Source organism: Calidris pugnax, unplaced genomic scaffold (assembly GCF_001431845.1).
Source record: "Calidris pugnax isolate Ruff unplaced genomic scaffold, ASM143184v1 scaffold14, whole genome shotgun sequence".
Taxonomy (NCBI): domain Eukaryota; kingdom Metazoa; phylum Chordata; class Aves; order Charadriiformes; family Scolopacidae; genus Calidris; species Calidris pugnax.
Window position 1 is genome coordinate 8,112,833 of NW_015090793.1, and position 27,710 is coordinate 8,140,542.

At 37.4% G+C, this 27,710-nt stretch overlaps 1 protein-coding gene across 2 annotated transcripts in view; it reads left to right on the forward strand.

Annotated features, from left to right (window-relative positions):
• The window catches only part of CTBP1 (C-terminal binding protein 1), a 245,915-nt gene that overhangs the window by 276 nt on the left and 217,929 nt on the right, over positions 1-27,710 (forward strand). The window lies entirely within an intron of this gene.

Below are 27,710 nucleotides of genomic sequence, written 5' to 3' on the forward strand. Positions count from 1 at the left end.
GGGGGGGGGGGGGGGGACCAGCCCCCTCGGCGGCGGGGGGCGGTCTCGCCTCCCCGGCGGGGTGGGTGGGTGGGTGAGGGGGGCTGGCTCCCGTTCGGCCCTTGAGGAGTGCGCCCAGCCGGAGAGCGGCTTCTCCTGCCGGGGGGGCGCGGGCGGTGCAGCCCTGGGCTTCCCTCGGGGAGGGGGGGGGAATCTGCTGCCGCCCCCACCGCCCGGAGCGCCGGCCCTGCGAGCGTAGAGCGGCGGTGTGCGGCTTTTGGGGGGTTCCTCGGTGTTTTTTTTATTTTTCCGGTTGGTTGGGTTTGCGGGCTGCCAGCGGCGGCTGGAGGGAGCTGTGGATCCCCCTGGCCCCCCACCAAGGCTCGCTTGGCGTGCTGACCCCTGCTCAGCCCCTGGGGATGGCCCACGCCGCGGGACTGGGTGGGCCAGAAGGTGACAAGCACTGGTTTAAAACGAGTGATAATGCCTCTGCTGAGCGACGTGAATGTGTCCATATTAAAAAAAAAAAAAGAAAAAAGCGCAGCCTGATGCTGCAGACTGTCTCTACTTGCGTGTCTGGGGGAATAAAATCACTCTTGGAGTATTAATCCTGTGGCTGTTGATATGGGGCTGCTTTCTTGATAATAAGTAGAGGGCAGCGTCTCGAGATTCAGCCCTACATGAGGTTTCTCGCTGTGCTTTAAGCACCTTAGTGAGCGAGGGGAAAGGCACTTTGTCAGACCTTGAAATTGTCTTGAAAGTCTGCAGCATTATAGCAAGGAAGTGAAGCGTACTCATCAGGAGCTGTGTGTGAGGCCATGTAAACTTTCTTCTGTTGCTCAAGTCGGTGGCAAAACTTCTGTTTCTCGATGCAGGTGCTTGCCATCATCAGCAGATACGTTTCAGGTTGCATGCTCTTATGGTTTGAAGCTTTAAAAGAGACCCCAAAACCTTTATCTCTTAATAATCGTGGTGGAGTTTGCTGTCCTTTGTCAACTCTGTGGTTATATTATTTCTAGTCTGCAGAAGACTGTAGAAAAATAAACAGAAATATTTCCAGGAAGATAAAACCCAAATAACTCTTGCGGTTTGAAGGAGCAAGTTGTATTTAACAAGTGAGTTTCTTAGAATATTTGGTAACATTATTTATTTCCAATATGCATAGACCCTGTTACACTGAGAACATCTATCCACCACAAAGGGCTGGTGGAAAATAAAAGAAAATGTGTGAAGTCATGTAGTTGGGTGTTAGATTCTCTTCAGCTTTGGAGTGCAAACTATTTACTTGTGTTTACTCTCAGCTGCTCTGGCATTCAATCTGGTACTGACCATAATCAGCAAATATATGCCTAAACATAATTTGCCAAGCCCACACCAGGTGCAAAGCCTTTGTTTAAAAAAAAGTATATTAGTAAAAACATTTGTGTTAGTTACACCTGGGATTAACAGTCATGTCTAGACATGATCTTGGGGCCAGATTCTGCAAGAGGATTTGTGTAAGGAGGATTTTGACTCCATTTAGGCACTGTGTAGGGAATGGTTCACCTGAGTTTGTCAAATGGAGGACTGAAAACTTAGCTCAGTTGTTGCTGTGTTTACAAACAATTATGTAGCATTGTAAATTTTTTCCTGTTGTTCCTGTCTGAAATATTCTGTAAACAAACACTTTGGTGGAAATTTGCTGTTCAATGTTGCATATCATTGATGTTACTGAACAGCTTGAATTTGGCATACTTTAACTTTTTAGGCCTGTGACACCTATAGGGACTGAAGAAGTGTCAGTTTCCATGAAATTTACGAAGTCATGTCTGTATCTGCCCAAAACACTTATTTGCAATAGATCTTTTTTTTTATATGTAATCCCTTCATGGTGTTTTCTGATAATACAGTAGCTAAAATAATGTAACACAAATATTCCATGGATACAGGTTATGTGCTCAGACGATATCTGTCTTCAAACTGGAGAATTATTGGTGAAGGTTTGTCAGACACAAGTAGCCAAAGTTAAAGGGTTTGCTTAATGGAACAGATGGCCAAGCAACCATCATGTCAGAGAAAACAGCATGTATTCCTTGTATTCTTGGTTTAACACAAGAGGGAGCATGTCTAATCTTTAACCTTTAAATATTGCAACTTCAGAGAGGAAGCTTTAAGTGTTGAGTGTCAACTAATTTATGTTCTGGGCTCCATGTGCAAATATTGATACAACCTATGCATATTTCTGGCATGTGTTCAACTTTAGGTTGCAGCTGTTGATTTATAGTATAAATGTTGGCATGATAAATGTGGAGATGAGAACTAAGCTAATGATCTTTTGAACTTGTTAAAATCTATATTTTCCTGATGAATTTGACAAAATATTTATGGTTATTGTTATTCCTGGGTATGGTTATTCATATACAGAGGTTGTACTTTGTTCTTTAATATTAGGTTAATAAATGTCTTCTGCTTAACCTACCATACAAAGTTATCAAGCCGAGGCTTAATTTAATTTAGTTTAATTGCCAATACAACTTTGCTTTTACCGTTCTTATAAATTCTACCACTTTATTCTTAAATGGGGATTAGAAATTTGGATCTACTAAGAAGGTTTGTGCACTGTGTCTTGTTTATTTTTCCTTGTTATCTAGTGGTGTAAAAGAAGGAATGAAAATCAGCTTCCATTTTGTATTTCTTGGCATTGTCCAGTTGAATCGTAATCTATTAGTGTTTGCCCTCATTTAGGGTCTTATTAATGTGAATTAGCAACTAGTTAAAATTAAGCAGTGCATACAGAATACTGCAAACTTTTAGGAGAACTTTACTCATTTGACAGTATCTTAGAAGTATTTCCAATGGTCTTCTGCTGTGCTCCAGATAAATAGAGAGAAACATCTGTCTACCTTTAAGCATTATATGCAAATTATGTATCTTTCAAAAACATAAATACTCTGTATGCTATTTGGTGGAGCAATGCAGAAACCTTAGTGCCCTGGTTCCACATCCCAAAGAAAACTGCTGTGGATTCACATTTTATTACACTTGCTTCTCTTTCCCCTTTGTGGACATTATAACCTTTGTGCCAGGGTGGCAAAGTGACTGTGTGTCACCATCACTTCTCATTTTAACAGATGAGACTGGCAGAAGCCAGTGATACGAAGTCCTATTTTGGATCAGTTGGGATTACAGGTTTCCCCACTGGCCAGAAGAGCTCTCTTCCCCTGAGCAGCAGGTGGATGGTGATTGTCCTATCTGTCTTATAATGGAGAAGTAGAAACCTTCACTATGTTCTTCTCATGAGTTATGATGTTTGTGAAATACGTAGGACCATACCTTTAATCTGTTTTACTTTTTTCTTCTGAATAATGGGAGAAATTTTGGTATTTTTTAATAATTACCATGCAGCATTGACAGAATAATTTGTTAATATCAAAGTAGCTTGTCTTCAAAATATGCCAGGCAGCTGTCTTTGTAAGAGAAATGCGGGATGACCTGTACTAGTACTACATACCTTGAGATAGATATTCAGTAAGTGTTATGACTTTCAGAAGATAATGAGGATGAGACAATCCCTATTGGGGAAATTCTTGCTTTACTGAGTTATTCACAGCAACTGAGCATTTTTAATGGGTTGCTCCACTTTAATGGATGTTACTTGATTTTATATATTATGTATGCAACGGTACTGCAAAGTCAGAAATTCATAGAGATCAGAGACACACCTTTTGATGAACAAGCGTCGATATACTGAGTTTTGTAAGGATCAAATGTCTGTTGTCTTGACTATTCCGTATCAGTCAAAAGGGCCAAAACTTATGCTTTGATTTTCTTGCCCAGCAGATTTAGGCCGCTGCACAATTTTTACATTAAATGCATGCTTTTACTTTAAAATAAAGTAATTGTATGACCGTATAATCTTTATGTGATATTGTAACTTTAAGCTTATAGCTGAAAAGTGTATCAGTGTATCTGGTTTATGTAAATAAGCTGGAGAAGTTGATGTTTTTGTTTCTGTATCTGGAGGAAATTACCAAGAGTGTAAAAACCCAACAAACAAACAAAAAACACACCTTACAAACAAAACCCAGCGATTAACGAGCTCAGGAGAGATTGCCCTGATGTGCCACAGTTTAGAGCATCGTTAAAGTAGTAAATGCAGATCAAACGCTTTGTTTCCTTATTTTAGCATGATTATAAGGACACTTCCCTTATCAGGGGAAAATGTAGATGCACTCAGCAATTGAGGTTACAAAGTTGCCATAATGGATTAGAGTTGAGACCTCAGTAGAGGCCATTGTCCGTGCTGAATCAGCTGTGTGAGCAGACAATTTAATATCTGTTACTGATCTGGTACCTTTCAGGCAATGCATGTGTGTAAAACTTATTTTTTAGGAATTATTCCATGTTTACACAAACCGTTTTTCAAGTGTCTATTTATTAATTTGCTTTTCTAAAAAAAATAAATAAATAAAAGGGGACACACGCACATAAAATTCACAACGTAGATCAAATTCTTGTGAAATCTCATTTCAAAAAGAAAAGTTGTATTTGCTTAAAAAATAGCATATGGGACTTGGTGATGTATGCCCGGACTCCTGTAACTTTCTGAATGGTCTAAGTGGATGTTTTAAACTGCAAAGGGGAGGGGGCTTACCTGTGAGCAATTTTTTAGCAGTGAATTAATTTCTTTTTTTTTTTGCCTGCGTTACAGCCCCCTGAAAAATGGGGGGGTTTAGAAAGAAAGTGCTGACACAGCCTTAACTAGAGAGCAGTGCCCTGCGTGCTGCTGCAAGAATTGTCCAGGCAGTGTTTTCTGCTTTCCTGCCATTGTCCTTTCCATTCCTTTAATTCATTCCATTTTTAACTTTCTGAAAGTTTGCTGTGATTTAAAGCCCCCGGCGTGTGTGCAAAAGCCAGAAGAGTCAGGTTGTCAGAGTAGCATGGACTTGTTAATCTCAGCCTGATCTTGTCAGTAACAGCCAGAGCAGAGGGAGAGGAACTCCGGCTGGGGCAGCGCTCCAAAGGTTTGTCTGTTATTTTTATGCCTAAATTACGTCTTAGGAGCAAACTATTCGGTCCGGGGAGCGTTGTCGGCGATGTGTGGATGCCGTGGTCGCCAATCTGTGTGCGTTTAGGCGTGTTGTTTGTTTGCAAGAGGGGAGGTTTGTCTCGGTGTCTGTCGGGGGGAGAGAGAGGGAGAGCGAGCGAGTGTGTGTTACGATCGGGGAAACGCTGAAGAAGAAGAAACCCTGTTGGTTCTCCATGCAAATGACCGCTTTGGTTGTAACAAAAGCCTTGATGTTGGGCTTGGAAAAATGATCTGACAGTGTAACAACCCCAGGCCACTTTCGCCATGTTTTTGTTTATTCATGTTTCATTCCGTTTTCCCTAGCTATCTCGCAGATGTTTCCAATTTCACTGTTGTTTGGGTGGTTTGTTTTGTTTTTTTTTTTTTTTTTTTCATTTATACACCGTTGAGCCTTTTAGGAGTTAGGAAGAAAACGTGTGAAAGAATGTTAACAAAACAGAGAGGTGTTGCAGATGTTTATACTTTAGTTGTTGCGTTGCGCCTGGCGGTGCTGGCAGAGGGATAGATACGGTGCATATGAAGGAACGTAAGAAGCATCTGGTTTAACTACCGAGCTTGTAATTTCCAAATGTGCCCGTTGTAACTTGAATATTAACATAAACAGATGAAGTGAGCACGTTCCCCGCTACGGTGTGGCTGGTCGAGATCTCATTTGTTTGCTACTGGTTTTGAAAGGAAAGGGGAAAAAAAAAAAAAAAAAGAAAAAAAAAAAAAAGAAAGGCGAGTAAGAGCGAGGAAAGGAATATGTGTGACACAACATGTATGCTCCTAGATAAACTCCTGCCATCTCGGAGTGCCTTTAAATATTTGAACAGCTTCTGTTAAGTCAAATAAAATCGGTTACCATGAGAAACAAAAAAAGTCTAATAGAATAGTTGAGCACACTAATGAAAATCTGAATGTAAAATTGTTTCAGAATCATTCAAATAATTGAATTAGACAAAAATCTTTTTAATAACAGTCGCAGTAACACATTTAAACATTTTAGCTTGGAAAACAACACACACAGTACAGAAATAGAAGAGGTGGATGGTATATTATCTTACGGTCGCATAAATTGAAATGTAATTGTGTCTTAATGATATTAAAATCAGTCTGTTTGTACAATTTTATGCTTGCTCACTGTATCGAGGCATACACAAATAAAATCTTTAATCTTAAAGGACAATGATTCAATGTCCGGAGCCAGTGGTTAAATCAGATGTGGTAACTATGGTGAGAGGTAAAGTTACTTAGCTTCTCTCAGACCGTGCATATGTGGATTTCTTTTCGTATAATGGAGATTAAGGAGGAAAGGATTAGAAAATCTAAAGAGAAATTTTGAGCAGAAGACCTGTAGCCATGCTCTGGGAATTACCACTGAGGAGGCTTTTAGAACAGAGGCAGGGTGGAAGTAAACACTCTCTTGTGCTATATATTGATGATAATTCTAGAAGGGAGTCTTCCTGGTTGGAAATATCAACAGCAGCTCACGCATACAGGAATGAAATCAATCCTCTCCATATTAACATAATCCTCCTACTTCAATGAAACAAAAACAGAACCCAGCATAGATTTTCACATTACCAAGTGACAGCAGCATAAAATCAGGTAAAGTCTGATATTCTGAATTAACTCATTTTATGTTCTTGCAGAATTAAGTGATATTGATTTAAATGGATTGTACAGCATTCCTATTATTAAGCATGCATATGATATATTTAGGATTTATTTTTTTTAACTTCAAAAATGGTGGCTATATGAAGTGGAAAATAAAATCAGAGCTTAGTGTTCTAGCTGGTAAATACTGGGGGAGTTTGAACTGCAGCCAGAGAGACTTTGACCGTGTTTCTGATTTTCCTTGAGTTGAGAGGGTTCAGCGTTACCCTGAGCTTTTCAGGGAAGTACTTCAGATTACGCTGATCAGCTCAGATGGATATGGCAAGGATTGTCATGCTTGCACATAGAAGTCATGTGTTCTGTGAGAACCACCAGAGATAATAATTTGTAATTAGCTATTTGGAACACTTAGGAAACGGAAAGGGGAGAGGTCAGGTTTGATTTCCAGTGTACAGGGACCATTTCCCTGTAATAGGGAAAATACTCATTTTATGAGAAGTCCACAGAGGAACTCGTAGTTCAGCATAGTCTAGACACTTGTTGTTAAAACTTTTAAGGTGTTCCTGGATTTGGTGGGAAGCACTTTGAGCTTTTTGTAGGTCATAATCCCACACTTTCCTTTTTTCAAGTGTTCTAAGAGTGTGTTACCTGATTCGGAGACTGCATTCACTACTACTGTGCAACAGTGTGCATTAAACCTGTGAATGGAATGTACACTTTTGGACTTCAGCAAAAATGATAAATAATAGACCTGACAACAATATAATTCTCTTTTGTTACAAATTGTTTTCACAATAGACATGATCAACTTGAAATTTATTGATTTTTGTATTTGAATTGTGATTTCTTGAAAAGTATTAAAAACTTGCTAATTCTTTTCTGCCCCAATAGGGAGACTAGGAAAAGGAATTCTGTTGATGCTGTTAGTGGAAAATATTTTACTTTTTGCCCTGTTGTTGGAGTTGATATTTGAATGGAATGGTACATTGTTATTGCATTAATAATGGATTATTATTTCAGATGAAAATATTTATTTATATAAAGATTGTTGTTTTAGATTGAAGCAGAAAGCTGCCATAAACTAGAGCAAAAGTCAGATATAGCTATTGATGCATGACACTTCATTTCATTGTTCAATGTATTTTGAAATTGTTTTATCATTCTTCTTTATTAGGATGTACTATATTTATGAACGATATATTTGATATTCTCAGCCACAGCACACTACAGCCTAATGGATAGGACAGTTGAATTGGAGGAAATAGTGTTTTCCTTGCTTTGCTATTGGATTAAGGCAAGTCGATTCACCTTTCTGTTTCTGTTGTCCATCAACAGAAGGGATATAATGGTAATTCCTTTTTAAAGTACTTCACTATCTACTGATGAAATTTTGAGACAGCAATATTTTGTCTTACAGCAGCACACATGACCAATAGATGGTGCATACTCGCATAATATTTTCCTCAAATGTCATTAAGCATTAAAAAAATTAAACACAAGTTATTTGATAATAAAGCGTTTTCAGAAAAAAGCTCAGGGATAGCGCTGATAAGGTGTTTCCAGACTGTTGTTGCTAATTTAGAAGTTCTGTAGGTTGCTGAGTATCAACTGGCTGGTTAGTGCCTTGTTATTGAGTATTGACAGATTATCAATCTCTGTTTTAAAATTTCAAATAAAAGATGAGCTTTCATTGACTTGTTCAGCTGTTCTGCTGGGATTCAGCCAGAAGTGTAGTTTTAGCAGCATCTTAGGACAGCTGAAAAAAACCTCTCTCCATTTCCCCAATGAGGCTATTTACAGTAGTATTGGAGAACCTCTGGCCTTCTGGATTATATTTGTAGATTGCAAAAACAAGAAAGATTGTCTTGTTATGCAAAATTGAGAATTCCAATGCAAACACCTATGTTTGTGCTCAGTCTCAAAGAGCTGAATAGTGTCACTTAAGTCACTGTATCTACTGAATTGAATAAGGATTTTCAGGACAAAAGTTTACAATATTTATCTTGTTCTCTTTATATGTGGTCATGGAAATCCTCCAATGCAATGCGAAGTCTAAAGTGTACTAACATCTTTGAGAGACAGCTTTTGCTCCATTTGCTTTGGTTTCTGGTGCGCTGTAGGGTATATGGGATAGCTTAATGCTGAAAAAATGTGAAACAAAGTTTAGAAAAAAATTTGGGTGGACTGTCTGCCTGTACAGGTTATTCATCACAGTTCACAGTAAGGCTTATCCTCTGTGACTTGCCAAGGACTGATCAGTTTAATCAATTGCCAGAGAGGAGCAGTTAAATATTAAATTTGATGGTAAAATTTAAGAAATTATACTTTGAAGTAAAAATTGTGTGTTAAATTTCCACAGTTTTCTTCATGTGTTGCTCTGCTTCAATCTACTAGCATCTTTATAGATAGCAGAGTCAGTATTTTGTTACTGAAAATGGCCATTTGCTGTTTTCTGTTCTTGCATATAGTTGAAACAGCCCCAAACACTTTTAAAAATATACTTGTATTTTGCTCAAAGAACAAGATTTTATTCTAAAAAGAACTTTAGAATCTTAAAAACACATTTCTCCAACAGTTTTCCATTTGACAGGAATATTTTTCTTCATCTGAAGAACAAGCCAATATGGCTTAGTCTGTAAAATTTGTTTATACAATGGTATTTTCTGTCTACACAGTGCCTGGAATATGTCTTAGCACATAAATAATAGGATAAATAAAGTTTTTGTATCTAAACAGCTTCTGTTTATGTTTCTCAGTAAGAAGCGTGTGTGTGTGGAGAAGAATTCTTTTAGCTTTAAGAAACTGAATGCATGCTCTGTCTAGTAAATTATGTAATTTGTTAGCTTGGTAAATCTTAGAGCATCAACTACATGACAGTTTCCCTTTAGAACAGGAAAGATTAGGTGGAGTTTCTGTGAAAATCATTGTAACTTATGCTACGTTGGTAATGTATTTATCTACCTTTCTCAGATTGGGCTTTGTACAAGAAAGTTAGCCAGTGAGAATGGTGTGAACTGGTAATTCCAGGGAATACCTTCCCTGCATTTTGCAAGGAAATAATGATGGTTTAAAAGCTTTTACATGCCCCTTTTTATAGGTCTTTCATCATTTCCCTGCTTTGTTTCCTGATATGCCTCCAGAAAGAGTATGGCACGATGTTTTCTTATATCTCCTCTTAAATTGTAAATGTATGTGTATGCCCTCTTCTTTTTTGGTACTTCATGCTGCACTGTGACAGACAAGTAGAGACAGAAGTTGATATTTAAAGAGTATGTTATTCTAAGTACTTTTAAGCGTAGTATCTTTTTTGAAGATTCACTCTTTCACCTTCCATTTCTGTAGTGAGGGACTGATATCAGTGTCATAGTCATTCTGACTTTTCTGTGTAAGTGATGTGAATGTGATCTAATGCATTTAGTATACCATTCCTCGGGCCCTCTGGTAGGAATAGATATGAAAAAGAAAATCCATGATATGCTTCAATGTGAGCTGAGAGAGAAGGTGACCAGTGCAGATCAGGCTGTAAGACAAAGTCAAAGAGGAGTTCTGTTATGCTTAACATCGTTGTACATGGGTTGATGTCCCAAATGCTGGCACAGAAATTAAAGAAAAGATCCTGTTTACTTTGAGGGTCAAAGTATCTGGGAAAGTTTCTCTGGAGCAAAAATTGCCATTTCCCATTCTACTCAATAACTGTGGGACAGGAAATTGATTTTGCAGATTCTTACTTCCTGGGAAGTCAGCTTGAAGAAAAGATTGTGGTAGAGTCATTGCACTATAGAAGTTGAGCAGATTAAATCCTTTAATTTATTTGAGATATACTTTATTACTTTCAGCCCTACATTTTTATACTGGTGAAGATGTCAAAAATAAGGTGATGTATTCATCTCTGTAGGAGCAATTTAAATTTTATCTTTTCTGATCCTGATATGACTATATCAAAATAGACACACTTGCACCTGATTGTGTATCAAGGCTTCTGGACCTTATTGATACTTATTTTGAATAAGACTTAATTAAATCTAAGGCACGTTACTTTTAACTTAAGCATCTCTACCTGCCCAGTTAAAGGACTTAATCTGTGGAAGTGCTAAAAACTTGTACGGAAAATATTGGCTGCTCGTGCTGTGACTGGAAAGAAGCAGTATAAACCTATCGAGGACAAGAAGTTAGCAGTAGCGTGCACAAGTTGAAAGAATAGATAGTTTCAAGTTTCTAATTGGCATTGTACAGCAAATTTTCTAGATACGTAGATAATTATGGCAGATATTTTAAGCACTCTTTAATGTCATTCAAGGTTTTGGATGTGCTTGCATTTTACTTTCAGGTATTTTGTTCTGTACTTGACTACATCTTTACCTCTGTTCTTCATTATTTTTGTCAGTGTTTATGGTTGATTGATAGTGTTGTGCCCTGCAGTACTGTGTTCTAAATGTATATATATAATTTTTATTTTTTTTCCGATTTAGTCCACTGGTGGTAGCTTTGCCTGCCAGTTACAAGTTTTCCAGAAATGCCAGTAAGATATTTTTGTTCCTTTGGATGTGTTTCCAGATATCTGAAAAAGCAATATCTGAATTAGGTAAGGACAGGCTCAGCAGTCTAGTCTTGAGGTGATTCATAAATTATGATTGTCCAGATCCATCTTGGCAGAAATGGATAGTCTGTTAGCAAGTCTGAAGATGTAAGCGAGTGGTTTCTGGGTGTAGCAGTATATAGGATAAAATGCTAAATTGACCCTTCTCCTGGCATAGTGCTCTGGCTTAACTCCAGCCAGCAGCTAGAACCATGCAGCTGCTTGCTTGTTCCTTGTGTTACGGGACAAAATTGGAAGGGTAGAAGTAGAAAAAAATCTTGGGTTGAGGTAAAGACAGCTTAATAGGTCCAGCAGAAGCCACACAAGCAAAGCAAAATCAGAAATTAATTCACTGCTTCCCATTGGCAGAGAGGTGCTCAGCCATCTCCAGGAAAGCAGGGCTCCATCACATGTAGTGGTTACTTGGGAAGACAAATGCCGTAACTCTGAACATCCCCCCTTTCTTCTCCCAGTTTTATATACTGAGCATGACATCCAATGGCATGGAGTATCCCTTTGGTCAGTTGGGGTCAGCTGTCCTGGCTGTGTCCCCTCACAGCTTCTTGCACACCCTCAGCCTACTTGCTAGTGGGGTGGTGTGAGGAGCAGAAAAGACCTTGAGGGTTAGCAACAACAAAAAACATCAGTGCGCTGTTGAAAGCATTTCCCATCCCAAATCCAAAACATAGCACTATACCAGCTGCTAATAAAAAAGTTAACTGTATCCCAACTGAAACCATGATATACATGGGCAGCATGTTCTAATGGAAATTATGAGTACAGCTTGAGTTTTCCTCAGTGTGTCTATGTTCCCTTCTGTCTCAAGAAACAACTTTCACCTGTTTTCTATCCCAATGCTTTGATTTCGTAGGCATTTTTCCATCTTTGTAATAATGATGAATCAGATTAGAATATTGTCAGCTGGAGATCCTGAGATTGTATCGGTGGGGGTAGAGTCCAAACTCTTTTCTAATGTTTTGAGAAGAGGCAATGACATATTCTGACACTTGAAAGCTAAGGTTGAAGTGTGCAGAGCACTGTGCTATGTATCTCTGCTGTAAGTTTTGGGAGTTGTGTGAACAGTTGGACTGGTATCATTTTCAGGAAGCCACTTCTGAGTGAGCCATTTCTGTAATGTCATTTACTGTGAGTCGGACAATGTCATAATTAGAAATTAATGTTTGAGAATAAATGATCTGGACTTGGAATAGTAACTTGTTTAGTAACTAGTGTCAATTTTTCAAGTCTTCTTTAACCTTAGAGTACCTTTCCTTCATTATATATATAATACATTTGAGTTATAAAAAGGAGGGGTTTTGTGTAGAGTCTTAATTGTAACATTCTGACTGGGATAACTTTGTATCCTGAAAGTGGTTGCCTTAATTTCACCATTTGGCTTTAAACTTTAATTACTAAAACATTTACCATCTTTGTTAATGGATTCACAGGGGGCTTTTTTAGAGGTACGAGCATTAATTTGTAGGAGTACACCCGCTGTAGTTGCAGAATTCTCTCCTAAACTTGTAATTGGTATAAAGGCAGTCTTAGTTGTCAGTAATCAAGTTTGTGTTGGTTTGGAGGGAGTTATTGTGTGTATATATTGAAGTCCACAAAGCCAATGTATACCTAAAGTTGCTATGAAGGCTTTTTTTCAGCCAACAGTTATTTAAGTATAGAAAGTCTTTTATATTAGTAGGCTGTTACCCAGAGCTAATTAAAAATGACAGTCACTATTGTTGCAAATAGTAACCATTGAATATGCAATAAAAACATCGAAACCAGACTATTAACTGCAAAGAGGCTAAAAATATGGAGTGCAGATATTAATTTGTCCTGTCATCTTGAGAAGTTAGCCTACAGTAAGGAACCTATCTGGTAAGGTGTTTTTTCTCATAAATTAACTTTTTTGCTATTAGTGGTCTTTACATGTGGTTTAGAGGCTTGAAATGAAAAGCCTGATGTAAACAATAGGTATTATAAAGATCAGGTGGTTTTAATATGATTTTTAAAGAGGTATTTGTAGACCTCTGGCTTAGACTTGGTGCAATTTGATAGCAAAAATGTTATATATTTCATCAGCTTGGGTTTGGAGTAAAATTTTAATTTAGAAATAGTGTTATGCCCAGCTACTTGTCAAAGTAATCCATTTCTCTTTGCATTAGTGGCTGCATTATTTACTTTCACTGCTGTGAAAGTTTTACACAGTTTGCAGCCTGATTCAGTATTTTTTCAAATTGGTGTTCCCATTGATCTCAAGACTGACAATAAAAATCAGGCTCATAAAAAAAAAAAAAAGAGCAGGATAAAGCACTAGATTATAATACAACATTCCATTTTTGTTAGTTCAACATTGGAATACATACCTCTGGGTAGGATAGTTAACTTAAGATTAAATTAAGACTAAGTTCAGTTGAAATTTTAAATGAAATAAAATATTGACACATTAACTATCACTATACAGTAACAAAGATATTGTCTTTTATGTGTGTGCTGATTCTCTAAGGAAGAATATAGTTTTCTCAGAAACCCATTATGAGTAATGAGACTGGTATATATACGTAATGAGTGATATGTGGGGCTTAACAAATCAGTGATGTATCAAAGAAGGTGGTTTCCAGCAATATTTTCTTGTCAAATGCAGTGTATCCTTTAAACTTTACAGGTGCAGCTTGTCAGCAGAATGAACAAACACCTTCCTCTTTAGTCTTGCTCCCAAAATAAATAACATTACATTCAACCAAAAATATTATACATTGTCAAAGACAAACATGCTGTGGCAATTGGCAGCCCAGAGCCCAGAGCATGTCCCAGAGCAGACTTTGTGATGGGTCTTCCCTCTTCAGCATTGACTTCTGAGTAATTAGGAAGGTTATGCTAAGTAAGCATCAGGGGGAATTTCTGCTACAATTCTTGTGTGGGAAAAGAATTTTCCATATTGCCAATTTCAAAACCCAGATCCAGCAAGAATCTGGAATTTGAATTGACAGGCAAAAAGCTTCCATTGTTTGAGTTTTCAGAGATCTTGGCAAAATCCAAAAAGGGTCTTGAGAACTTTCTGGTTTCAGAGAGGTGTGCTAAATCCTGTGTGAGATTAATCTGTACAGAATATATATTTAGCCTCGTTATAGTGCCTTATTAAACCTAGTTATAGACCAGTCTTCTGTTCTGCAGGACACTATGTTAATCTCAAGAAAAAAGTATATCTGTGAAGAGTCTGTCAGAGTATGAAAGAGGAAACAAGATAGATTCACACAAGCAGTATTTAAGTAACTGTGACTATCAACAGAAAGTTTTCTGCAAACCTGATGTGAGGTGCAAATGAATTACGGTGATGCACCGTACAGCAAATGTGCAGTGGATATGCTGAGCTGATTGATAGTGATAGGCTGTCTTTCGTGGGCTCTGATGGATTAAATGAGAGAGTGCAGGTTAGATGATAATAGGCTTGTCTCAAAAATGTCTCTCTCTCTTTTTGTCATGCTGGTAAGAAAGGTTAAGCCTTGTTGATGTCTGTGTACCCCAGGGAGGTATGTTTCGGTGGATCTTTCTGCTTTCTGATCTTTTGCTGCTTTCAGAGCAAAAAGAGTCCTATAGGAAGTTGTGACATCACCTCATGATTTCTGTGATCCTTCCTCTTCTCTAGAGAAAACATCTGGCATCTTTTCACCAGGTGCTTTTAGTGCTAGAGCTCTAAACTTCATAGTCTTCGCCTTCTCCCTTCCATGCAGTGTGTGGATGGATTGCTTGCTAAGACCTAATACCTATTTAAGGAGACCAGAATATTTACTGTCTGAGCCTGGATATATACAATTAGGCATTCAAATAGTGAGAGTTGGTGCAACATGTCCTCCCCAGTGAGAATTCTTCCTTATTCATTCTTTGCATTACTTTTCTCTGGTTAGTGATGGTTCTTTGATATTTGGAAGGAGGATATTTCGGGGAGGATATGACAGAGTTACTTAGATTATAGAGCAGGGGGGAGTGTGAAAGTGCCATCTTAATTTTGTTGCTGCTGTTTGCCAAGGTAGGTACAACTCTGTTTTACTGTTTTTTCTCAGTGGGGATTTACCATTGCAAGAAGATTTGAAATAAACTACTAATAATTTGGTTTTGCTCACTTTTGCTTTCAAAACACAGGCTTATAAAGAAAGATTTCATGATATAGATTGTTTGAAGATGTATGTGTTAAGATCAATAATGTAATAAAGCATTTGGTACACAATCTTGCTTAATATGAGATGTTATGACAGGTGTCTTACTATCTAGTGTTAAAGAAAAAATTTGGTGTTGACCCAGACTTTTTTTTTAATATTCTTAATTGTGGGGGGAGGAAAGAAGGTAGAAAGAAGACTGAGCTTAGTCAACTTTGTCAACCCTACAATACACTTCACATGCAAAAGCAGAGTAACAAAAAAATGGGATGCTATCAGTTTTTAATTATCCATGTTTCGAATGTAGAGCATCTTCATTGTGGATCATTGCATCCATGTGGATTGTGTTAAGAATTATGTGGTGATAGTCAAATTTTGAAGCAATGTAACTTTTTGCTTTAAGTATTTAGTGAGCTCTGAAACAGGAGGAGGAGAAAGACAATTTGTTCCCTCTTCCACCTGGTTTTGGAGGATGAGGTTCATACTTGATGTTCTAACATTGAAACAATTATTACATTTTCTTCTAATTCTAGATCAAATTTAGGAAAGTGGTTGATTGCGGGCATGCACTTTAGACCAGTGTGTGCTTATGTGGGGAAAAATGCTTTTTTGGTGAGCAATTGATGGAGATCCTTAGATTCTTCTTCGTTCACTGAAAGAAAATCAGATGGACCCTCAGATATTCCAAAAGTGTGTGTTAAAAAAAGACTCTGGTAACCTGGAAAGGTCTTGGAGCTCCTGGCTGATGCTGATCTGGTCATAGGTTAACTTGCTAGTCACATTTATATGGTGTTTCTAGCTTTCTGTATAGTTTTGTATGATTTTAATGGATTTGGGTTATAGTCGATGAACTACAAAGGTGATGTAGACTGATAGGTAAAGCAATAATCCATCTCTGTGTTATGTCTTAGCTCTATAGCACGGTAAAACACCACCAAGCAATAGAAAACATTGTTAAACATCTATTTGGTATTAAAACATGTCACCAGTACTGTAACAGCTCATTCCTCTTAAAGCTGAACATTGTTTCTTCCTTGTACTTCCATTGGAATCAGTGGGATAATCTCAGGGTCTAGAAGTCATGGTGTGGCCAAGGCAAATTAAGATAATGCCTTCAGGATTCCTTTGTATGCCTTCTCAGTTTAATTTTACCAAATTTTTGTTTTTTTAAACAGCCAGATATAACTTGTGCACTTTGCCTTCTGGTATTGCCTGTTAGTATCCAAAAATATAGGGCTGAATATTGGTGAGAAATCAACGGAGGTGTTAAAGCCAGTTGTTTTCAGTAAAAGTCTGGCTGACATAACAGTCCTTTTCTCAGCCAGAACAGGCAATAATTATACCTAATATTTAGAGAAAAATAATGAACTTAGATCACAGCAAGAGAGAGTCAGGCAGGTTGAACTTCATTAAAATCAAAACGACAGTTTGTTGGTTTTTTTTTTTAAGCATAAAGATACAGAAACTCCTGGATCATCTGCCTGGAAATCCTACACACTCTGTTATCTGAGACCTTAAGCTCCAGTTTAGACAACTTTTGTCAGGAATGAGAGAAGTATAGATGATCCAGGCTTGGGAAAGGAGAGGGCCAGATGACCTTTGAGCTGTCTCTCCCAGTTTCTTTTTCTATGAACCTAAGAATAGAATAGGACAACCATGAAAAGTTTCATACCTCTTGCTTTTTTTTCATTGTGGTTTTTAATGAAAGAGATATAACTTGAAGTCAACGTTTTTTTGTGTGTTTGTTTAGCACATGTATTCTTAGGCAGTTAACTGTCAGCAATAATTAGCATGTGTAACTACTTTCCAGTATGAAGCTGTAAGTACTATATGCTACCAGTTACTTTGCCAAGATTCAAGTTGTCTGTTCATTTCAAAGTGTTCTTTAATACTTTCTAATGTATGCAAGGACATTAGTATGCAGCTGTTTAGGAGTGCCAGTCCATGAGTTGGTGTGATCTGTATTTTGTTTTTTGTCTCTTTTGAAAAAAATTCTCTCTTCAGAACGTGCCAGCTTTTCCTATTCTGCAGTTTGGCTTTTAAGATATGAGAGAGAGCTCTGGAGCGTTTTCATCCTGTGGGTTTTTTAATCTGGTGTGGCCTGCTATTTTATGAATTCTCTAAGTGCATTTGTGTAAATGCTTATTCAGCCCTCATGAGTTTATTCATGACTATATCGCTAAAGCATTTGGGAGTTCATTATGTTCATGCTTCCACATGAATGAAGTTGTTTTCTCTGAAAGTGGAGTTTTTGAAGAATTTTCTTCTTAATTTCCAAAGCTGTTGACCTACTGTTATGTAATTGTGCAATTACTACTTACGCAAGAAAAGCTCAGCATTTGCATACCTTCTCTTTCAGCTGCATGCACTGATTTAGATGGTTGAATGTCCAGGAGAGGTAGGTGGGAATTCAGGTGCATGGGCCAGGTTCCACCCTCATTGTTTGGACTCTTTCACTGGGAACTGGAACACTTCTGGAAGTGTTTGAGAATCCCTTTTTTAAAAGTTTTTTGGGGTTTCCTCCCATCCCCTCAAATATGGGAGATTTAATGAGAATATCTTAGTGTCTTCCCAGCACGGTCTTAGTGATGCGTAGTAAACCAAATGAACCTCTTGAGGAGAATGACTGTATTTAGTATTCCACCAGAAACCTGTGCCCAAAAATTTGATGATTAGATTTACCTGTTGTTCATCTGTAAGGACAACTCTGTCTACAGTTTTAGGACTGATGGGTTGTTTTGTTTTTGTTTTTTTTTTTTGAGGGAGGTTATCTCATGGTGTGTCTGGACAGACAATTCAAAGTTATGCTGGAGAAACAGTAACTTGTCTTTTATTCTTTATGGCCTTGAGTGTTTTGTGTGATCTAATTAAGTTGGATCTTGAGAGGCCCACCTGCAGAAATAGTCTGCTGAAATTGGTCTAATGAACTTTTAATTAAAACAGGCACCCAATAATGGCTGTGGGTTTTTTTATTTAAGGTTTTATCTACTGCAAATTTGTACTCAAAAGACCTTTTTTTTTTCTTCTAAAGTATGTATGCTTCAAAATTGTCTGGATGGCAATGCGTTCACTTGCTGTTTAAAAAAAAAAATCAAACTCTTGATGTGGATATACTTAAATGCTATGTAGACTGTGCAGTTTAAACTGTTCCTTAATCTAAAGGTTTAATAAGACTTTCCCAAATTGTTTTCAACGGCTGATTGGCAGCTAAATTCTTTTACCATAGGAATGAAAAAATTTTTGTGTTCTCAAACCTGTTTCTCTTCGCCTCTTTCTCAGGGTCAAATTCTTGAAAGCTTCCTTTTGGATGATTTGAAGAAATGTCTGCTTTCTGTTGCCAGAATAGCCCATGGAAACATGGCAGTACTTCATGTGGTTCTGAAATCGAAAGCAAGGCTATGTGGAATGTGCTAAATTTGCATGGCAGGGACTGGGATTTGTTTGGTTGTTTCTGAGTTAAGTGATTTATGCCCACAGAAGCTCCTAAAGCTTCTAAAATAGCTTTTTTTTTTTTTTTTTCTCCCCCCGCTCCCCTTGGAAATTTCCGTAGCAGAAAATATGTTTCTAGATATCCAAACAGGTGGAAAAACTTAACCAAGAAATTGTAAAGATAAAGCAGTAGAATATCTGGTATCTTCCCCTAGAAGCGTGCTGGGTTTCTTAGCGGTCCCTTCAACTTTGGAAATGGCTCTGGCTTTTTATCTTGTATTCTGCTGAAGGCCAGTGTGTCCTGTTGATCTCACTTATTATTACAGGCTATTTTCTAGGTTGATCTAAGTGGTACTGTTGCTTGAAAATTGAGTTCCCATTAAGTGTACTACTCTATATTTTGCATCGCTTTCTGGCTTGTTCCAGACAGTGGCTATGTGTTGCAGTAGTAAATCTGTGATGTTCATTAACATTAACTAGAAAACAAAATTGGTAAATAATACACAAAGAAATGGCATACAGAAATTCTTGTGCTACTTTCAAAATTGTTTGATGCCTAATGAGCCATGTTAGGCTAGCAGAATGATTTCTGAAAATCTCCCCTGTAGAAAGAATTGATATAAAATAATTTTAACCAGAATAAGACATAGGTGGTATTACTTTGTTTTTCACTTTGTCTTTTTTGTTATACTTTATGTTGCAGCTGAACCTCTTTAGTATATTAAAACGAACCAAGAATGTATATATGTAGTAACTAAATCTTAAATTATAGCTTATATTGTTTCACTCTTGTTTTGGAGAAGCTGGAAAAGAGAATTTGCAGACTGTTTTATAAATGTTCTTGCATGTTGTAATTTAAAATAATGAGTATCTCATTGTATTACTAGAATTACTCATAAATTTACATTCCTTGTTTTTCATTCTCAGTGTGTACATTGCTACAGGGAAATTGCAGGACCAAGTATGCTGAGTCTCAGAAACATTTATTAAGTTTTCCTTTCTGTGATTAAAATTTGTCTAATTCCCAAGTGCTTTAAATTCAAGTTTGAACATATATTTTAATAAATATCTTTTCAGTTTTTGAATAAATGAAGAGTACTTTTAATAGTATACTAGCACCTTTTGTAGTTTAAGCATTTGTAGTACAGAAGTATTTGACCCTAAGAAGCCTTATGAATTAGTTCTTTTTTAAAGAGGGGGGGAAAGGAGGAATCTGAGAGAAAGCTTTCATTTGTTTTTAACTTTTGTCTTCCTCTGAAATATTTTGGATGCTAACAGTATTATATGACAATTATACTTTTGTTGCTAGAAATGAATTTAGAAAAGAAAACTCAAGTATTCTAGAAGCGTTTTCATGCTTTTTTAGTCTTGTGTGAAATAGAATTGTAGGAGCTATAAAGAACAAGAGCTGATCTTTCATTGAAGACTAGTAAGAAAGATGGTTTGAGTTAACTCAGCGCAACTGGGAGTGAAAAGTAGAACAAACCAACTTGTGAAACTGTGATCTTATTGCTGCTCTCTGGAAGTACCTGAAGTATATGAAAAACGTTTGGATGTTTAGGTCTGTGAAAAGTTAGCTAACAAGTTGTGTGTTTCAATATTTACAATACTTAGATTACTATTTGATTGCTCGTTATTTTAATTACAGCCAGTAAAGTCTTAATAAACTGCCAAAAAATTGTACAGATTTGAATACTCTTTATTGATTGCCAGACATTAGCATAGGAGCTGATCTGATTTACCATACCAAAAATTGAACAAAGGGGTGGAAACAGCAGACTAGAATTCTTTCCAGTATTTCAAACATCTCTTGCTGTTAAAAAACAAGTAAATGCAAAAACTTTAATTTGATTTAAAAAGAAATTTTGCAATGTGGTCATTAATGTCACCTATAATAGTGTTGGAACACGGAGCTTGTGACTAATGAATCCATCATAAACGAATTGGCCAACTGTTAATTTTATACTAGTGTGGGCTGCTGCAAATAGAAAAACAAAAACAAAAGGGAAAATTTAAAAAAAAGGCAACTTAAAAATCTGGCACTAAAATGAAATTGCATGTGGAATTAGAAATCTCTCAAGGATATTTTCAAAAATTCCATGGAGCAAGTATTTCTTCATCTCAGAAGGGGGTAAGGAGAATGAACCATATCTGCGACTGAGGAATGATTGAAGAAGGAGGAAAGTTGTTCAAACTTTCCGATGCGTGTCAGAAATTGGGGATGATTGCTTTTGGAATTGTGTCTGATTATTAGTTTATTAGAATTTGCTGCAAGCACAAGTATTTTGATCAAAACCTGAAAAAGCCCTGTGTGCCAATACAAGCCTCAAGAAGTCAGTAAAGAGATTCTGGCTAGGAACCTCTAGTTCATTAAAATAACACTGCTGTCAATGTAAGAACAAAGGAATTGAAACTAACAGTAATGTTTGGACTGTTGAATCTTTCAGTTATTTAACCATTCCCCTTCCCAGTGAGAAGGTCACATGTTGAATTGAGACCACGGGAATATAAATCCATGGTGGTAGGACTAATGAAACACTGTTCTGATGTTTCATAGGTAAAAATACAGTTTAATGTTCCTTCGCTTAAGTATAATTTCTTTTGGCTGTATAAACTTTACTAATGAAGTAAACTGTGCTTAAAAGGTGGCTTTTAGAGCTTTTTGTTCTTGTTTTTTCAATTTAAAAAAACCAACAACCAACATTTCAGTGTTGTGTTCCACCGTGCATTCCTGCGAACAGTTGCATCAGCATAGCTGGGGGTATTTATGGAGTGAAGCCCTAAGGCCTGGTCTTGTTGCCCAGAGACAATTTATATCTGTTTGTTTTGTATTCTCAGTCTGAGGTTGTCACTGTCCATATGGCACAGCTACTATGGCAAATATGAAATTTTGGCTATCAGTAATATTCTGTGTGATGGAATTTTTATTCCTTCATTTTTAAAAAAGGTGCGGGGGTGCTTGGGAAATGCATGATACATATTAAAATTAATTATCAAGTTTCCCAAGTAAAATCCTCGTAACATGATAAATGTTAGAGTTTTGATAAAATAAATTGGGTCAGTTGTTAACTATGATGACATCTTTTATTATTTATCTATATATTCTGTTGTTAACCATATTTCTGCATTATTCAGTGCGCAGGAGGTGTCATTTCTTGTTTGTGCTTGATTTCTCTGCAGCCTATTTGTGGAATTCCAGCAGTCAGATACGTAGAAGGGTCAGTGCAAAACTGTAGTCATAGAAGTTATTGCTTATGAGCTCTTTTACCTTGTATTGCAAAAACTGGAATGTGCACTGTTTTCCAAGGAGTAGATTCTTCTCGAGGATAGATCTGTTTGCTAGAAATGCAGAAATGGTGAATATTAGAATTAAAAATCAGAAAAATCTGTTTCCTGGGGAAAAGGAAAAAAAATCCATCTCATTTCCTGATGCAGTGCTAGAAAAATTCGTGACTCCTAGTCTTTCCTGGGATAATTGCCAGCTTTGGCAGTCTGTCCTTGAGCCGTTGCAGTGCGCTTTGCAAAGAAGCCGGTCACTCAGCTGGGTGTTATGTGTGACCTGATCCAACAGATGATTGCCTCCAAGAGGGGAAATCCCATTCCCTGTCCTGTCGCTGTATCACTTTTCTTCCTTTGCATCAAATCTTCTGCTTGCCAGACTGGTTGACCGACTAGTTTAGCTCACTAAGTCAGCAGAAGCTAATAATTTTTTTCCAGTTATCTTAGTTTTAGTTTTGTTCTTTGGGATATATTGATTTGCTTAATAGTAAAATACCAAGCTGTAGAAGTGAGAAGTGGAATCATTATCTGGAAGAATGGAAGGGAATGGAATGAAAATTACCACCTTTAGCAGCAGTGAGCTATTAGGTTTACTTATTAGCTGGCTGACCATACCTTTGGAATGGTATAGTGTACTTTAACAGAGGTTTTGAATGTTTGACTATATGAATTGCTGCTCAATATCATGTCCTCTGAGAAATCACGTCTAGGGATCTCATATTGGCTATTTGAAGTCATTTAATACCTTTGCTCTTAACCTTCTTGTGCCTCAGTTTCCTTATTTTGCAGATTGGAAAATGCCACTCCTTCACCATACACATTTTATGAAAATAAATTAATGTTTTGAGTATTCAGGTATTACAGTGGAAAGTGCCGAAGAAAAGCACATCAGGAATTTCTTTCTTCAGAGCAGGATTTGAGTAGTGTACAATAAACAAATTTTTGCTGAATACTGCAGGATCCCTCTCATAATGTTTCTTCATATTTGGAAAAATGCAAAGCGTATTACTTTCTAATTTTAGTGTTTCCTAACTTTGGCATGCCTGATTTTGCACCCTTAATCATGTTCATTTAATCTGATTTAATTGTGTCAAGTAAGTTTTCTGTGCAATGAAATGTAATTGAAAGGACACACTAAGAACAAAACTTAAAAATGGAATTTGGCACATGTATACTATGTTATTTTTACTAGTCAATTAGTTTACCATGCATTTTAATGTAAGCTATGCAAAATACTACTGGTTCTTTGGTTGAATATTATTGATTCTTTAATCACCTTAATCACTTATCTCCTTAATACATAGGTGCTAAATTTGATTTTTCAAAAAGCTAAACAATATAAAAGAAATTAAAATAACAAGAAAAATATGATATAACCATTGGTAAAGTGATTTCAGATGGAATCTTCATTACCATGGAACTATCATGATTTCTTACAAAAATTGGTTTAAAAAGTTGTTGCAGGATTTTTTACTTGATGACAAAATTGTGAAGCAAAGTAGGAGTGAGAGTAAAAACTCAACTTTTGTGCTCATACTTTACATACTGTGTTCTTTTGGCCCGTTTCCTCTTCCCTCACCGTAATTTTGGATTCTCATGCTCTTAAAACCCGGTGCTTCTTCCTGAGATTACTTGCACTGAGCAAAGCTCATGGCTGTAACAAGTGCCTGGGCTGAGTTCATCTCATGACCAGCCTGGTGTGTAAGCTTCGTGCCTTGGATTTCCAGTAATTTGAAAGGCAGAGATAGATATTCAAAGCTATTGCTGCTTACCAAACACTTTGCCAACTTCTGTCTGCATGTTCTCTGGACAAGAAGTTTTCAAGAAGTTACCAGTCCAGCTGCTTTTTTAAAAAGTAACCCCAAACCGTTTTTTTGGGCAAAACTGCCTAGAGTATTTTTGACCAACTGTTAAGTCTATCAATAAATAGTTTAAAAATTGTAACTTGCTATGAAAAATTAATTCAAGCTCTTGACTTGCCATAGTGTGTAACTACTGTAATTGGAGACTACCAAGAGACATTGTAATAAAGAGAGGATTACAGCCAGAGGGAACAAATGTTGATTCTCAGTGCTGATTTTTCAAAAATCTTCTGAAGACAAATCTATGTTTTCAGAGGCCAGATATCTGGACACTGGGACTGTGTTTGATCATGCTAAGAGCTTAAATTTAATTTTTGCTTTATTCATGGCAGAAATTGTAATTAATTTCCGAGACTTGTACAAACTCAGAAACTTTTCTTTTTTGATCGCATAACAGAGAGGCTGATCCAGCAATTCAGGCATAACAGATGGCAGAGTTTCAGGAATGGAATGAAAATTAAAGTCAGATTATAAGCTAGGTATAAAGTACATCCAAAGATTTGCTGAGAGAAAAAATAATAAGTGCTTCAAGGGTCACTATTGGGCACATGTAAGAGTTTGCTTTTTCAAGCTCTTTATAGTCGTATGATGATTATTCTCTAATAGTCTTCTGTGGGATGAAACTGCATTGCTTTGTGCTCTGATCCTTGCTTTTATAACAGAGGGATCATTTTGGGGAGTATGGGACACTGGTGTGGCTCCCCTGCTGAGAGAAAGTTCTCTACCTTTAACTCTTCTCTAATGATATATCCAGGAGTTACAATATCATACTGTAAATAGAAGTACAATAGAGAATAGTAGAGTAGAATAACAAAAACCATGTTTACATGGGGAATACTTTGAAATAGCAGTCCTTGACTAGCAATCCCAATTATTTTCTGCACAGCTGCTCGCATTCCAGAAAAAGAATGCCTTGTTTTGAATTAGCTTCATGCACTTCAACAGGGAGTCTTATTTATAGATCAAAAGTATTTGCATGGATCTAATCAGGAATGATATAAATTAATGTCTCATCATAAACAAGTGCAAAGACTTGTAAAGTTTCTCTAATGTGCTCTTTGCCAAGTTAGACATGTAGTTTGCAGCTACTCCACATGGCACAAATAGAGATTTGTGCTACTGTTCCACAGTATGCTGTGAACAGTTGTTTCCCACTTCTAGCAGGTGGCAACATGTATTTGTTTACTGCTTTAGTGGGATACTTTTATGAGAAATATTTCAGTAGCCTGAGAATAAGGCACTAGGAATGCTGGCTTTGCAGTAATTGTCTGTATGCTGTGAAGTAGGAAAATGAACACTGCCTCCTTACCTTTAACAGTATAATCACCTTGAATAACCTGCTTTGGAAGTTGAACTGACAAATTTGCTTAATTTTGAATATCCTGAGTGCTTTCTACAAAATGTTGAAATTATTTCAAAAGCAGATAACCAAACCTGAAGTCTCTGTCTCAGCTGGGTGTCCTTTTTCTTACAGAATAGTTTTCTTATACTTTCTCTCCCACCTCTTTCAGATTTGAATTTTTACCTGTGGTCAGAAGATAAGCTATTTTAGACTTCCTTTGGCCAGAGTACTTTTGGTAGGTGAGAGATGTGAGTTTTAATCCTTAAGTTAAAGCAAAGCATTTTGGAATGCTGTATATAAAATGTGGATGATGCTAATTATTTCTCTACCTTTTTCCTTGAGGAACATCTGATTTTCTAGTTGATCTCTGAGGGTGCCTACTAGCCACTTGGGCATTGTGGTACTCTAGATTTTGTTTGGATGGGTACAGGGTTATGAACCACAGTGGCTAAATGAATTTGTTGATGTTTATATGGGAGCTCTTCCTAAATGTGAGGGAGACATCTCACAGCAGAAAGCTCAAAGGTGTTTGTCTGAAAATGCCACAGGTGTGTTGGTGGAGTCTGGTTTCATGTGTTTGGAAAAACATGATAATTCCTTTCTATTGAGTGAGAGGCAGTAGTTGTCATTGGGGTATGCTATAGAAGTCTTCAGAGTGCAATCTAATAGTTTGTGTTCAGTGTAACAGAAGTGGTGGCAGGCAGAAAACAGGATGAAATATTCAAAAGGTAAGCCAAGTAAATTTTATAGTAGCATGCTTGAGGCTTAAAGAAGGGAAGGTCTGTATTTTCAGGTCAGAGAAAAGCCCACACAATGAAATAATGAAAGTGTTTGTTAGTTAACAGCCTGGACTAGAATTTTAGTTACATATGAATCACAAACCTTTGAATCAGCAGTATTTAGACCGAGCTTGAATGTGAGCACCTGGAGAGGTCTGAATCTGAAAGTGGCTCCAATGTTACAAGCTTAAGTCATAAACATGGTGTGGATGATGTCTACTGTGACCAAGACTTAATTTTGTCTTTCCTACCACACAAACACATACTAATGTTCAGCTGAAAAAAAAAAAATAATAATAGAAAAGCCCTGCAGCGAAGGTTTATCCTCAAGAGACTGAGATATTTTGCTGTGCCACAAGCCAATAAATTAATTAATCTAAGGTCAAACTCTCAGTTAATGCTGAACATTTCTCACGGACAGAAGCTTTGGGGGAGGATGAGGAGGCAAATTTGCAGTTCTTTCTTTTGGTTGGACATAGCAACTATCACAGATGTTCATTCCACCCGGCAGCAATACTGCTTTAAATTTAAGGGGATGTTAATGTAGCAGTTACTCAAGAGCTGAAATCTGGAGGCATTTTTCTTAGTAACAGTACTTGAAACAGTTAACAGGTCTAGTTTTAGCAGAAGTTGATTGTATTTGCATGAGAAAATCTCTTCTTACAGTAGGTAAATTTGATGTGAAAACAGACTTCTCTTGCCTAATGTAGAGAACCTTGTCGAGGGAAAATGTCTTGTTAAAACAGGGAAGAATTCCTGCAAATTGTTGTTGCAGATTAGAATTGCAAGCCTGTGGTGTGTAAGGGACCTCTGTAGTATATCTCGTCCAACCTCCCCATCAAAGCAGTGCTGTTGACAGCATGAAGACTTACCAGCTCTGGCTTTGTTCACTTCATTTTGGAGACCTCCAGGGTACAGCTTTTACCACCTCTCTGGGCAACCCATTCCACTGCTGCACAGCCTACCCCCTGGGGAAAATGTCTGAGGCCAGTTTGAACCTCCCAGGCTGCAACTTTTCTTTTGACCCCCATTCTCTCTGTTGCTGAGAAGAGTTTGGCTCCATGAACTGACTTGCATTCATCTTGCACCCACGGCAGTAATCTCCAGGACCTTTTTAATCAGGGCTGCAGTCTGTTCCCAGTCTGTACTGATGTGTGGGGTCATTCTGGCCCAGGTGTGCAATTTTCTACTTCTTAGGGCTACCCTTCTGTTGTCTCAGTCCTCTGGTTTATCAAGATTCCTTTGAGTTGAAGCTTTACCATATGGCAGATTAATCTACCCCTTTCCAAGCCTGATATTGTCACTGTATTTGTTGTAGGTGTATTCTCCAGTTTACTGATAAAGATGTCAGGCAATAATAACTCCTAGGGTTGCTTGGCTTAATACATCGCACCAGCCAAGCCACTGATTTAATCTCTTTGGGCTTAGTGGTGCATCCAGTTTACAACCCATCTAACACCTTTACACACCTCGTGCTTCCTCACCTTCCAACTGAGACCGCTGTGAGATGTGGTGCTTTGTGCAGACCACAGTCTTTTGTCACAGGAAGGGTATTTGGGTTGGTCAAGTGTGATTTGTCCTTGGTTGAATGCATATTGATTGTACAGAAATACCTTCTCTTTCATGTGTTTTTGTGCTTCCGTGTC